The 15,481-nt window shown below is 42.5% G+C and overlaps 1 non-coding gene across 1 annotated transcript; it reads right to left on the bottom strand.

Moving 5' to 3' along the window:
* Nucleotides 1-3,702: 3,702 nt before the first annotated feature.
* Nucleotides 3,703-3,774, bottom strand: TRNAS-GGA (transfer RNA serine (anticodon GGA)). Its single transcript has one exon. It is a non-coding gene; the product is annotated as a tRNA-Ser (tRNA).
* Nucleotides 3,775-15,481: the final 11,707 nt, after the last annotated feature.

Genomic DNA, 15,481 nt, shown 5'->3' with positions numbered 1-15,481 from the left:
CGTCACAATAGGGGCGACACTTTGAGGAACAATGGTGGTTGCACTCTGTTGGGTGACTGGCAAGACACTCAGAGTGTTAAAGCTGCTGACAACCGCGTTGGCAGGCGGCAGCACTGGTGGACCGGCCAGCAATGGTGACCCTGCTAGCAGCGGCAGCCCTGCTGGCAAAGGCTGAGCCCATACTTGACTCACTGGATCCGCCACTGTCAGTATCGGAAGTGGGGCCAAACCTTGTGCTGATGCCATGGCGTCTAAACGTCTTTGAAACATAGTCATTAAACCCATCATATCGTCCACTGTCTTACCCATTTGGGCCAAGTTCGTAATTTCTGCCGCTGTCTCGTGTACCACGGCAGGTACCACTGGCATCTCCACCGGCAACTCCGCAGCGGGGGGTGGTGGTAAAGCCGGCCGACTGTTACGTGCTGGTACGGCAGCGGGGGGTGGTGGTAAAGCCGGCTGACTGTTACGTGCTGGTGCGGCCGGAAATTCCTTCTGGGTGACCTTCCGCTTGCGATTGGACCGACGTGTTCCCTCTCCCGAGGTGCCCGGTGCCTCCTCGTGGGCCCCAGGTCGGCCAGCCTCCTCAATTCTATGTGCTTCAATGAAACCTTGTGCCCATGCTGGCCCTTTAGACTGCGCGACCGCTAGGAATTCAGCCCACAGCCCATCCTGTGGCAAAGCGGCACCACGGGTGCTCATAGTGCAGGCTTCTACCCTTTCGGGTTCCTACGGATGAGAAAGTACAAGGGGGTGAGCCACATATTACAGCGTCCACTATCCCCCCGCGGCCTCATGCCTTCATAGCGTGGTCTGCTGGCCGCGACCAACCGTCCCGCTGGCAGTCACCTGTCCTTGTCTCCTTGTTTCTTTTGATGCATTACCTGTTCTACTTTCAATCCTAGCCGCTGCCAATCCTTGACCGCCTTCCCGAGCGCAATCTGTAAAACAACACAGCGTTACTCAACATCAAGCCGTGCCACAAGCGAGCACACCTGTAAAGAAACCTGCGTACAATCTGTAAAACAATCCTGCGTTACTCAACATCAAGCCGTGTCACGAGCGAGCACACCTGTAGAGAAACCTGCGTCAATCGCGCACTCCCTTACATGACACCGTGTGAGAGACCTGTGTTCCAAACGTACCACTCCCTTACATGACACCGTGTTGCCATGGTGTGGTTCGTACTTCGCGACCCTCTTGCCCCTCGTCCAAAGGGCTGGCCCAATGGACCTTGACCTCCGCAATTACCTGTTGATCTACGCCCTCCTCCTAGGTAGCTGCTATTCCTTGCGACGTGTTCCAATTTGTAATCTGAAAGAACAATAAACCGTCAAACGTCCTGTACAATGCACTTGTCATAGTGTGGCTCGTACTTTGCAACCCTACCGCCCCTCGTCCAATGAGCTGGCCCCATGGACCTTGACCTCAGCAATTACCTGTTGATCTACGCCTTCCTCCTAGGTAGCTGCTATTCCTTGCGCGTGTTCCAAGTGTAATCTGAAAGAACAACAAACCGTCAATTGTCCTGTACAATACATTTGTCTCAACCGTCTTGTGCCCCTGGCCAATTCTTATTACCACCCTCAATAGCTGTGTGCCGGTACCCGGGACGTGAGTCTCCGCTTCGCCTACGACCTGAATGCAATTTTAATAATCTGCACACCGCTTAACTATTCGGCATACAATGTCCTTGTAAAGATGACATATAATTTCAAGTATTACTTGCATCATTTAGTGGCGTAGCTCACTGGCTCCTTCAACTCTGCATGCCTATTCCAGCCATTACTTGCATCATTAGTGATGTAGTTCACCAATTTCCAATCACCCTTATTAATCATTTTCGTCCTGCCCATATTGTATTTCGTCGCAGAAAATTTTTCGCTCCTTAAGGCAACCCTCCTCCTTACAGCACCTAGACTCTTCCAGCATGCTTGGAAAATACTCTCACACATCCGAAATGCTGCAGCATTACCATGTACCGTTTACCATAACCCGCGGCATTAATCACTTAATAAGCGCGTGGCCAGCAATGGCTGTGGGTGAACGCGTGGTCGATAATGGTGGCGGCATTAACCACAGGCGGCCTTACTCCACTAAATAACGTGTGGCCGTCAATGACTGCGGGAGAATGCATGCGTATTGTATTCTTCCCAGAAACTCGCCCGCCGCTACAAGCGCTAGCATAAACGAACAACTCCGATTGTCCTTCTGTGTGACCGGCCACTGCTCAATGAGTCGGAGTTGTAGCCAGTGTCCTTGGTGTGCTACTGCCGCCGCTCCGTGCTTGACTCGCAAGTTTAATGCGCACCCGAACACCTCTCATCCCGCAATAAGCCGCCCCGGGGGACCACTAGCAGCAAAAAGACACCAAGCCCATCAAAAGTAATCTCTGTCTCGGCAGCTGCCTCGGCTGGCGCTGCCGCCGCCTATTACAAAAGGTCCTCGCGAGGGCTGTACAATGTGCAGCAATTAAGGTTTAAAATTGAGCAGAACCGATTTTTACGTTATTCTGGTCCGCAGGCATACGCAGGCGGCGCTGCCGATCTTTCTTTCCTGGCCAAACAACTACTGTGGGAGTTGGGACCACAAGCCAAGTCGATTCCGGCTTTTAACCGCTACGTCAGGAAAGCAACCAGCATGCTCGAAAATACCTTCGCACACCCACAATGTTGCTGTATTACCACATACCGTTTATCTCAACGCGGCATTAACAATTAATAAGCGCGTGGAGTCAGTGTGGCTGCAGGATTTGAATTAACAACACGCGGCATTGCTGTCGGTAAACGCGTGGCCGTTCGTGTGGCGGCAGGGATCGATTACAACGCGCGGCATTAGCCCATTAATCACATGTGCCGGCAATAGCTGTGGGAGAACGCATGCCAACCAGCATGCTCAGTAAATACCCTCGCACATTAACAATGCTGCCGTAAATACCTCGCACATTCACAATGCTGCTGCATAAGTCGATTCCGGATTTTAACCGCTACGTCAGGAAAGCAACCAGCATGCTCGAAAATACCTTCGCACACCCACAATGTTGCTGTATTACCACGTACCGTTTACCTCAACGCCGTATTAATCAATTAATAAGCGCGTGGAGTCATGGCTGCAGTGAACTTAAATCGACAACACGCGGGGCATCGCTGTTGATAAACGCGTGACCGTCAGTGTGGCGGCAGGGATCAGAATTACAACGCGCGGCATTATCCCCTAAATAATGTGTGCCGTAATGGCTGTGTGAGAACGCATGCCAACCAGCATGCTCAGTCAATACCTTCGCACATTAACAATGCTGCAGTAAATCCCTTCGCACATTCACAATGCTGTTGCACTACCACGTACCGTTTACCTCAACGCGGCATTAATCAAACAATAAGCGCGCGGAGTCAGTGTGGCTGCAGGGAACTTAATCAACAACACGCGGCATGGCTGTTGGTAAACGCGCAGCCGTCTGTGTTGCGGCAGGGATCTTAATTTCCTACACTTGGCATTAGCCCACTACTAACGTGTGCCGGCAATAGCTGCGCGAGAACGCATGGCAGGCAATGGTCCCATTATTAACGTGTGCCGGCAATGGCTGCAGGAGAACGCATGGCAGGCAATGGCGGCGGGTGACTCGTGGCCGGCAATGGCGGCGTACAGACGCATGGCCGGCCAAGGTGCCTTGTAAGAGTGCGGCCGACAGAGGCTAAAGGAATCTGCCGAAACGCGGGATCGAACCAGGGACCTTTAGATCTCCAGTCTACGCTCTCCCAACTGAGCTATTTCAGCCGCGTCGTTCGGAAAGCTTGGTACCCTCGGATGACCCACTGGGCAGGCGACATGCGGGTAAGGCTGCTGTGTTTGCTCATTCTATTTAATTTAAGAAGTTAAGTAGTGTAACTAATCTAACCGCAAACTTCAGGGGTTCGTACGCAGTAGCCAGGAGGCCTAAGTTGCTCATTTCCACCCCACGTTAGGCCCGAACACACCACCCTGGCATTACAGTTCCCCCTCCTGCTCCATGTGCTTCGGTGTTACTACGGGACACCGGATAGCTACATACCCCGCGCCTAATGGTCGAAACCCGCCGAGCCCATACCCGCGACCCGCAAACCGCAGCCCCCCCCCCGTGGTCGACACCACAGGGCCCAATCAACCTGGGCATGTCCAGGGATCGGGCCGGGGGGAGACTAGGCGGATGCAACCCCATACCTTAAATCCTACGACGATTACAGCGCAGAGCAGCCTCGGACTAGGCGCGGGAACTAAAGGCTGAGCCTAGATGCTGGCCCGGTCATATACCCTTGGACACGCCTCCCCCGTCCCCAGGTGAGCCCTCCCCATTGGCTGTTGGCCGGGGGGGCGGCTCAGGGGGGCACGCTGCAGGCTACGCTCGCCCGACGTGTGGGACTAGGGCGCTGTCCCCCCGTACTCCCCTTCGTGTCGTGGTGCCAGCGGCATTGGTTGATGGGAGGAGGAGGAGGGCCTACTCTGTCCACTTATAAAGCGCACCCATCATTGAGCCCTCAGAATAACAACACTACTTTTTTCTTTCGTCATTTTTAGGGAGGTATTGAAGGGGTACATGACTCATTTTAGTTTGAGTGTCGACGACGGCAGGAAAAACAGATGCAGTTTTTCATCCATTCTGTTTATTTAGTGGCGTCAGGCAGATGTTCCTTTCATATCTTAAGCCAAACATCTCTGTGGGTCCTCTTTAGTATGGACAGTCCACACTTTCAGATACTTAGTGGCACATTTACAAGGGCATGAATATGCCCCTAATTGCTTATTTACACAGAAATGGCGCAGTACTGCAAGAAATTTAGCAGCTCTGCGTCATTTAAAAAAATGCAGGGATGCGCCATATTCCTAAGAATACGGCACTCACCTGTGTTTTCCCTTGCACCGGCGCTAAAAAAGCTGCATAGCACCGCAAGGGTGCCTGCGATGCAGGGATGATTGTTAGTGTGCAGGAAGGGACAGCTTCCCTCACATAAACAATCATTAAAGGCGATTTGCTCCCTCTATGTGTGCTGCAGAGTGCAAAACACATAGAAGGAGCAAAAAACAAGGAGAAATAAAAGTATTTATTCTCATTCCGCCAATCTAATGCCTGCTTTTCAATGGCACTAGTTTTTGGCGCTGCCTCAGATGTTCACCTCCTTGTAAATCTGGGGCAGCGTCAAAAAGCAGTGGGTGTTGCGGTGGAACGCCTGCTGCAATACCCATTGGGCGCCCCTTTGACGCAGATATCTGTGTGAAAGGGTATGATATTTACAATGCAGCGTTAAGCCACGCGAAGTGGTTTAGCATTGATTTGTAAATATGGAGCAGGGCATTGCACCACCGGAGCATCGTAAAAAGTGGCTCTCCGGTGGCGCAATGCCCTTGTAAATATGACCCTTAGTTGCCACATTAATATGTATTTTACTACTTTGTCCAATTAAAAAGACACAGGTTCCAGAACAAGTAGTTATTCTGTAACTATTACCCAAATCAGAGATACTTTTTTGTCACCACAAGAAATATGAAATGTTGGACCACTACTGGTGGGGTTGACCTCTGTGACCTGCAGGTTACATGTGTACATGTCAACACCTGGTGCACATACTCTCTTACCAGTCTAAATGGGGTCTCAACCCGTGACTAGAGGGTATGTACACATCTGGCCGGCAGGAACATTAGCCCCAGATCTGACTTGCTGAGGTTGAAACCTGTAACATGCAGGCTTTACACATATCTCTTCAGTAGGAGCTAAACCCCGCACCACTTTAATGAGACTTGAACAACACTTGATTTGTAGGTTAAACAGAAACAATTCAGTCTGACATGACACCCCAAACCCCTCGATTTAGATCTTTTAATAAACAGACAGAATGTGTAAAGTACATTTAAGCGTCATTATTTGAAGCTTGATTATGAAGCGATATTACCAGTTCTCCTGACATTATGTGATTCTGCGGCTGCAGCATTTTCGGTGTAAATATAGATCTGCTGCATTTGCCACATAATCCATCATCTGAAGCATAATCTGCTGGTTTTAACTGAAAACTATGGGGCATATTAGCAAGAACCTCGTTAAAATTATCGCCGTTTTAACCGCAGGAAACTGCCGCTAAAAGGGCGATGATGGGCTTGCTAATATAGCCCTTTAGCCCGCCGTAGAGGGCTATACCGGCTATTAAAGACCCTCTCCAGCGTTAAAGGGGAGGGCCTTTAACAAGGGAGAGGGACTTTAATAGCCGAGCTACGAAGGGCTATAAGGCTATTAGAACATTCTGACACGAGAGGGCAGAATGTTCTAACAAAAAAGAACAAAGCCTTATGGGAGCGTGAGGGGATTGGAATTCCCTCAGGTTCCTTGAAGCCTTTGTTCACAGCCAGAGCTGTGAACAAAGAAACATTGGAATGTTGGAGCTCCAGGCTTATACCAGCCATTAGAAGCTCGGAGCACTCCATTGTTTTCAATGGAGCTCCCGACATTCCAATGTTCTAATATGCGTTATAGAATTCCAATAGAAGCCCAGGTTAGATGTGCAGGAGATCTAACCTGGGCTTCTATTGGAATTCTATAATGCATATTAGCAAGCCCGTTATCGCCGTTTTTGCGGCAGTTTCCTGGCGCTAAAACTGCGACAATTTTAACGAGATGTTTGCTAATATGCCCCATAGTTTCTAGCTCAAATGGATCAAAAGTTACTAAAATATGATAACACGTTTTCCTGTGCCTCCAAAAGCACTTGTCAAAAATTGGCTAATCATCTTTCAATTGCCTATTGCTTCATATGGGTGTTAAACTTGTACTAGTAAAAGGAAGTATTTTCCCAGACCATGTTACTGTGGGTAAAAATTACAAAATAAGGAAGTAATACTTCCACAAAACGTGCTGCATTATGTTGCATGCTTTGCCATATTTTGCTGCATAACTTTGTCAACCTTGCCCCATAGTTTGGTCCTCCTCTCTCGTATAATTCCAGTGGCCCTTGTATTGTTATTCCCCTGCTCAATGATACTCATTTCATTAGAATCGGATGAAATATTATGGAGAACTCTGGAGCAGGTGCATTGATCTTCGAGCAGTCTGGATTCAGCCACAAGTATTTTAAGCCCGTGTTGACTGCCTCTGCATTGAAATACCAGAACACATTGCGTCCAGGGTAGAGATGCATTATGGACACAATGATGGTCCGGACAGAGGTGCATTGTGGGAGCGTTGTGTCAGTGCAAGGATGGGGATGCAGGGTGCATGCCTGGTAAACAACTATTGTGAGAGATCTCTTGATTATTTCAGTATTGTGATAGGCGTGTATTGTGCAGCAACACAGATCTAAGGGCCATATGTATCAAGAAGCTCAGCATTGGGGCCCACCATCATCCATTTCTGGGACCAGCATTTATCTTTCCTCCACAGACCTTGATGCAGAGCAAGAGAGAGAAAAGAAGAAGAAAAGGGAGATAGACCGAGGAAGATAAAGATTGAAAACCAGTAACAAAGGGAGAAAGCAGGGATAAAAAAGAATCTGCAAGAGTGAGATAAAATGTCAGGGAGTGCCTGGTGGTTGATTAAAGACGAATAATGTGGAATCAAGACTACGCAGCCATCGTACGCGGCTCCATGGCGTATTGTATTGTAATTGCATTTATATAGCGCTTTCTACTCCTGACAAGGAGTCAAAGCGCTTTTTCGGCAAGTAACACGCTACTCTGGAACCCATAAAGGATTAGTGGTGAATTAGTATAGTGCAATATGAAAGTAAGTTGAGTGGTGGATATGTTAGTCAGTTATTTGGATTGAGAAGGCTAGTAGAGGGATAGAAGAGGAAAAAGGTTTGTAGTGAAATAGCGTTTGCTATCCCTGATGAGGTGTTGAAGAGCTTTTTTGGCAAGTAGCATGCTACTCCAAAACACATAAAAGATTAGTGATTAATTAGTATACTGAAATATGAAAGTAATTTGAGTGGTGGATATGTTAGTCAGTTATTTGGATTGAGAAGGATAGTGGAAGGATAGAAGAGTGAAACGGTTTGCATTTATATAGCGCTTGCTACCCCTGATGAGTTGTTGAAGTGCTTTTCGATGAGTAGCACGCTATTCTGGAACCCAAACAGGATTAGTGGTAATTAATATAGGGAAATATGCAATTAATTTGAGTAGTGGACATGTTAGTCTGTTATTTGGATTGAAAAGGAATAGTGGAGGGATAAAAGAGGGATGGTCCTAGAACGTTTTCTTTGGGGGGGAGTTTATAGCCGTGGAGGTGGGTTTGGGTGAGTAAAGGGGAGGTGGAGGGGAGTTAGTATAGGGAAATATGAAATTAACTTGAGTGGTGGACATGTAATTCTGTTTTTTAATTGAAAAGGAATAATGGAGGGATCAAAAAGGGATGGGTTGGGCTTGAGCAAGTACACATGCCTCTAGTCATGCCTCCCCACAGACTTACGACCTCAAAGTGGATGACACTACAAGCAAAATGCACTGACCACGCCTGCCAGCATACTATGAAATGCAAGCCAGGATGGCTCGGCCATGCTTCTTCAACCATTACACATCTAAGCACTGCGCCTCATAACACGATAACTGCGCCTCAATAGTCATGCCGCATGAGATAGAAGCACTATCCTCATAGAATCATAATAAGTACAACTCTCGCTGCACCCTACGGCATACTGTCCATGTGGGCAAACGCTTCTGTGCCACATATATGTGTGGCAAGCATGATATCAATACTGGAATACAATACATAATACAATCTAGTCTATAGCTGCACCCAAGACCTTTTTTGAGAAGTCTCAGCACTTGGATAGTGGTGCATCACAGTTCAATATTAAACTTCCGCACTGGGCAATGGGTGCATGAGAGTTCAGATGCTGCAGATCTCTTGGTGCTGCAAGTCTACTGATCACTGTAAGTCAGGACAGCGCAGCTGTCAAGGCTCTCTGAGTGGATGGGCTCTCGGACTCTGGGAGGCTTATGGATGAGACATCCATACAGACGGGCATCGAGAGAGCATCTTGGATGGTAAACAGTCAAAATATCGACTACAAAATATCGAATGGACATAATATCGAGTTTAAAATATAGACTGGACAAAATATCGAATGGACAGAATATAGACATAAAAAATATCGTTTTTAAGGTAAGTAATGTAATATCGAATGTTAAAAATATAGAAAGTTAAAATATCAAAGTAAATAATATAGGTTATTTAAATTATCGAATTGTTAATAATATCGAATTTTTTATGGTGTATTTTATGTTATTATATGTGTGAAAATTGTGTATTTATGTTATAATTTATTTTAATTAATTAAGTGTGTTTTTTTAATTTTTGCGTAATTTAATTCTGTAGCGGGTTGTGGGTTTATAGGGGAATAGGGTGGGAAGTAATTTAATTATAATTAATTAAATATGTACATTTATTTATTGGTATTCATTTTTAATTAATTGTTAATTTTTTATGGGTAATTAATTAAAATTAAATTGCCAAATAATTGTATTTAATTGATTAATTGCTAAATATGTTAATTTTACTAATTTATTTTCTGTAGCGGGTTGTGGGTTTATAGGGGAATAGGGCAGGAAGTAATTTATTTATAATTAATTAAATAAATCAATTTATTTAATTGTATTTAATTTGAATTAATTTTTAATTAATTTTTAAATGTTAAATTATTAATTGTTAATTTGTAAATAATTTGTATTAATAGGTAATTAATTGTAATAATTAATTTTAAATTGTAATTTTAATTGATTAATTATTATATTATATGAAATTTGTAATTACTTTTAAATACATTTTTTATAGATATTAATTTATATTTTTTTAAATAATATATGAAGAATTTACTTTCCCTACTGTTGCACTCTCTGGAGTGGGAATAGTAATTTTTACCACTATGCTATCCAACGCTTTCCCTACTGTTGCACTCTTTGGAGTGGGAATACTAATTTTAACCCCTACGCTATCCAACGTTTTCCCTACTGTTGCACTCTTTGGAGTGGGAATAGTAATTTTTACCTCTACGCTATCCAACGTTTTCCTTACTGTTGCACTCACTGGAGTGGGAATAGTAATTTTTACCCCTACGCTATCCAACGCTTTCCTCACTGTTGCACCCACTGGAGTGGGAATAGTAATTTTTACCTCTACGCTATCCAACGCTTTCCCTACTCTTGCACCCACTGGAGTGGGAATAGTAATTTTTACCCCTACGCTATCCAACGCTTTCCCTACTGTTGCACCCACTGAAGTGGGAATAGTAATTTTTACCCCTGCGCTATCCAACGCTTTCCCTACTGTTGCACTCTTTGGAGTGGGAATAGTAATTTTAACCCCTACGCTATCCAACGTGTTCCCTACTGTTGCACTATTTGGAGTGGGAATAGTAATTTTTACCCCTACGCTATCCAACGCTTTCCCTACTGTTGCACTCTTTGGAGTTGGAATAGTAATTTTTACCCCTACTCTATCCAACTCTTTCCCTACTGTTGCATCCACTGGAGTGGGAATAGTAATTTTTACCCCTACGCTATCCAACGCTTTCCCTACTGTTGTACTCACTGGAGTGGGAATAGTAATTTTGATCCCTACGCTATCCAACGCTTTCCTTACTGTTGCACTCTCTGGAGTGGGAATAGTAATTTTTACACTTCCGCTATCGTACGGTAATAATATTGGATATTATTTAATTATATTATGTTACTATATATATATGTTTTAACAAATATGATTGTAAAAACATTTTTTTATAACTTTCATTAATTATTTAATTATTATAAGTTAATTTAAGTATTTTTAAGTATATTTTAGTAAATAATTTTTAATATTAATTTAATTTAACACTGTTTTTAATAAAGTCGATTTTTTTATAAACTATATTTTTGTAAACGATATTTTTTACTCGATATTTTTGTACTTACCTGTTTGTAGATACAAACTCGATATTCTGTCTGTCGCTATTTTGTGAACGATATTTTTGCTACTCGATATTATGTCCCTCGATATTATGTCAGTGATCCATCTTGGATACATCAACTATGGAGATGGTGGTGCTTGGTGCAAGCACACAGAGATCAGCACAGGATCTGCAGAGGGGACGATGCATGCATACCACTCCTACCGTGTTGTCAAACCAACATTTTGTGGAAGAACACTTCTTTTGGAGAGCAAATACACCTTTAAATAAACCTGGGTTCATGAGGCAGGGCTCACCTCAGAGTTCAGCCTGGCATGTGATTTCTGTGCATGCACTGGTACAGGGTAAGGTGCCTCTTGAGAGTTGTGCCTGAATCATGGTGTCTGGGACATCAGTACATACTGCTGCTCTCAAGAGCACCTGTGAAGGCCACAGTACTGTGGCAGCACTGAGGTGCAGGGCAGGATAGATGTGCCCTGTGAAATCTCTGGACACCTGAATTTTAAGATAGTGGTGCACTGTGGGAGGTCCGCCTTTATCTTAGCAGTGGCTCAACGAGTGCAAGAGGATAAATGTGCGCTTTAAGTGCTCTTAATATCTCCAGGTGGGACCCTAGTGCACCCTCCAAGTCAGGAGAGGGGTGCACTGAAGAAGCACTGTGGATGTTTCCATGCTGGGGTACAGGTGCAAGCTGCAGGTGGGGATAGAGGGGCCTTGTGAGAGCTCTGTGAATGTGTTAGCACTCAGATATGAATACTGAGAGGCGCATTGCGAGAGCTCTGTGAATGTGTTAGCACTGAGATACTAATACTTAGAGGTGCATTGTGAGAGCCCTGTGAATGCATCAGCACTGAGATACTATGGGAAGATGCAAGTCAGGGAAGAGGTGCATTGCGAGAGCCCTGTGAATGTGTTAGCACTCAGATACTAATACTGAGAGGTGCATTGCGAGAGCTCTGTGAATGTGTTAGCACTGAGATACTAATACTTAGAGGTGCATTGTGAGAGCCCTGTGAATGCATCAGCACTGAGATACTATGGGAAGATGCAAGTCAGGGAAGAGGTGCATTGCGAGAGCCCTGTGAATGTGTTAGTGATCCAGCGGCCTATAGAAAATATGTCATAAATTACGCTACCCAACTCTACAACTTATACTAATAATTACTAATTAAACACAAAGGCCCATTAATCAAACATGACATATTATGACCTACTGAACCAAGTGGCCTAATTAACCTATTCACAAATTATATACATTTATATACAACCGCGGTAAATGAATATCATCATTTCAATAAACCTAACTATTTATTAAGCCACTTATGGCGATAGAATCTAGCTAATGGTAACCTGAACCCATGAAAAGTCAAGACCAGCTTGTTTTCAAAAGTAAGAATTTATTAGCTATTTGTTATATTTTGTAAATGTAATTTTTTTTTAAGGCATTTTTATTAGAATTATTGCAAATAAAAACATTATAAGTTTCAAATTTATTATTGCAAAAGTATTTATCAGTTTAGCATTTTTCAGACCCTAAGTCCCTAACTAAGCTTAATAAATGGAAATAAAGTAAAGTCTTTTGAGGGCTCTTACGTGCTCCAAGTAAAGTCCGTCAGCACGACATCCTCATCTAAAGGTCAGCAAAAGCAGCAGCGAGCAAAAAACTACACCCTTCCACGGGGAATGGGTTTTTATACCTTACTACGCTAACTAATCTAAGTAAAAGTAATTCTTTCTGCAAAAGTCGGAGTCCCATTGGTTCAAAAGTGACAAGTGACATGTCACCTCATTTTCAAAACATCAGTTCCGTGACTTTCTTAGAGTCCATTGTCTCTAGCATTCGAGCTCCGAGGCTTCCTCAGATTGCAACATTTTCTTGCATAAAATTTTACATCACGTCAATTCACTTCCTCGGATGCAAAGTTATCAAATGTTACTCCTGCCGGTTCCTGGCCTTGGCCTTGTCCGAGTAGGAGACTGCTAGAAACACACCACGCTTTCCAAATGTTGCCACCGAAAGGAAATCTTTCTTTGAAAGGACTCTCTCTTGCTCCGTGCAGAAATTATTTGCAAACTCGAGTAAACTAGGCCCAAAGCAGTCAATTTAACTTCTCTAGTGTATAAACAAACACAAGAAAATGATTAATGAAAGAAATATTATTCATTCTGTTTCCACCCTTTGTTTGCTAATTATTTAACCCACCCATTAATCTAATGTTACCTAGCAAAAAGCAAACAAATAAAGCAGCATTTTATATTAACCAGTCTTCATAAAATCCACGAAATCCTTTATGCACCTATAGAGAGTAGAATGACATTACATAGACAAGGGAAGCAAAACAAGCACATGCTACTTTTAAAACAGCCGCAATTAGTTATAACATGACAAAAGGACAGAATTAATTTATTAATTTGCACGAACAAAAAGATGCAACAAATATGCACGAATATGAGCACACAAGTTAGTTTCCCGCGTGTAATGTAATTTTAATCTAGGTTGAATTAATACAAACACAGCACCAAACATTAATAAAGTTATTTTCATTATGGAAGTGTGACTTCACGAGTTGAAATAAAATTATTTCCAAAATCTCGCTCCATCAACTCCCTCATCTGGTGATTAACAAATCACCACACCACACCCAAAATTTAGTAAATTTTTTTTACTACCCGAAAATGGTTCGAATTCATTTGTATTAGTATTTTCTAAAAATTTGTCTCTGCAAAATCCTTGCAACTATCATATTGAACCCTACGTAACTCTTGTAACTCAATTTCTTTCTCTTGTTTCTTTTTGATCTTATAAATTCGCTTCTTTTCTTTCATGTGTTTCTTTCTCTTGTGGAACATGCAACTAATTTTTGTTAAAACTACTATAAATATTATTACAAACAAAGGTGTTAAAATCTTGCCAAGAACTGAACCACCGATCTCTTGAAACCAAGTTTTAATAGCCTGGAATCTCTTTGCAAGTCGCTCTGAAAAATCAGTTCTAAAGGAACTATTTCTGAATGTATGTCTGTAATGTTTTTAATATACATCTCAATATTCTTACTTTCATCAGGGATGTAAGTACAACAGTGCTGAACATGTAAAATACCACAGACTCCTCCCTCTTTTGCCAGGAGTATGTCTAAGGCAAGGCGATCTTGCATCACCATAGATCTAATTGCAATGACCTCAACATTCACTAACTGGAAACCATCTGCTGTGTCAGTTGACAATCTGTCAACAATTGTGGATAATTTTCTGATCCTTCCTGCATTCAAGGTTATACCTACTAAAGGTATTACTGCTTCAAAAATATCTCCCAAAATTTCTATAAAACTTTCTCTTTTATATCTATTTATATGATTATTAATTTTAAACACTCCTTCTTCATTTCTGTCAACATGAAATATCTTTGGAAAAACAAGTCCAACAAAACATGTCCCATACCAATGATCTGGAAGATTATAATAAGCCTTATCACCACAAATAAAGTAAATCCCAGGAAAAATTGGATCTTTGCCACCTTTAAATCCCCAACCTCCCATGATTTGATAAGTGTCCTCACAATTACTAGCACCTACAAAATAATTATCAAAAAGTGTATTATCCCTTCTAATGCAAAGCTTACCACTAATTGGTTTGTCTATGTGTATTGCAACATTATCAAAAGTCTTGCCATTAAGCTTCTCATCCTCTTTTTGCCAGAATTTAGATTTAGTCTGTTTGACTATTTCATTTTTCGTATAAATTGCTCTTCTCTCCTCAACAAGATTCAAGAAAGACTTTTCTTCATCTCTTAATTTACAGGTTAAATTATTCTTGTAAGCATACTCATAAGTGAGTTCATTAGTGACTAAAAAAAATTCCCTCATCTGTTTAGCTTTTTTATGTTTATTTAAAGCACTCTCAATTTTTAAATTCGCAAAAATCTCATCAAAGTTTGAATAGTAATATTCTAAACGACCAGTCTGATAAAATAAGCTAGCTAACACACTACAAGTTATCCCATATGTGAGAGGAAGCATATTGTATGTCACTCCCTCAGAAACAGAAGCAGGTAATTTTTACACAAACATAGCAATCTTTGACACTCATTACCTTAACATATTCTCCCAAAAGCCTTGAGAATGAATTGCTTGAAAAATCACTAACAGATTTATCCTGATGAATTTCAGGTTTGTGATCAATTACTTTGTTAGCTATAATTGTTGCACTATGTTTATTTTGACTAACTGAAGCTTTGCTTGTCATGTTAGCTTTATATAAATCTTTACTAATTTCAAAAGGAATGACAACAGCCAATACTAACCAGAGCAGAATTAATATGAGCACACACACCAGAGTCATCTTACAGCATTTCTTGAAAATGGAACACTTTGAAGTACTCCTTTCCATAACATAAGGCATCTTTAAAAATCTTATCCCAAAAAGGTAATAAAAAGAAAACAAAATTTTAAAATGTATCTAAAATTCAGACTAAATATACCCCCGTTTTTAAAATCTTTTTTTTTTATCTTCTAACAACTTTTCTTCGACCTAATGTCACAAGTTAATTTCCAACTAAACAACTTTTCTTCGACCTTGTG

Source organism: Lissotriton helveticus, chromosome 3_1 (assembly GCF_964261635.1).
Source record: "Lissotriton helveticus chromosome 3_1, aLisHel1.1, whole genome shotgun sequence".
Classification (NCBI taxonomy): domain Eukaryota; kingdom Metazoa; phylum Chordata; class Amphibia; order Caudata; family Salamandridae; genus Lissotriton; species Lissotriton helveticus.
Note: the sequence above shows the minus strand (reverse complement) of the source record. Positions and strands in the feature narration are given on the sequence as shown.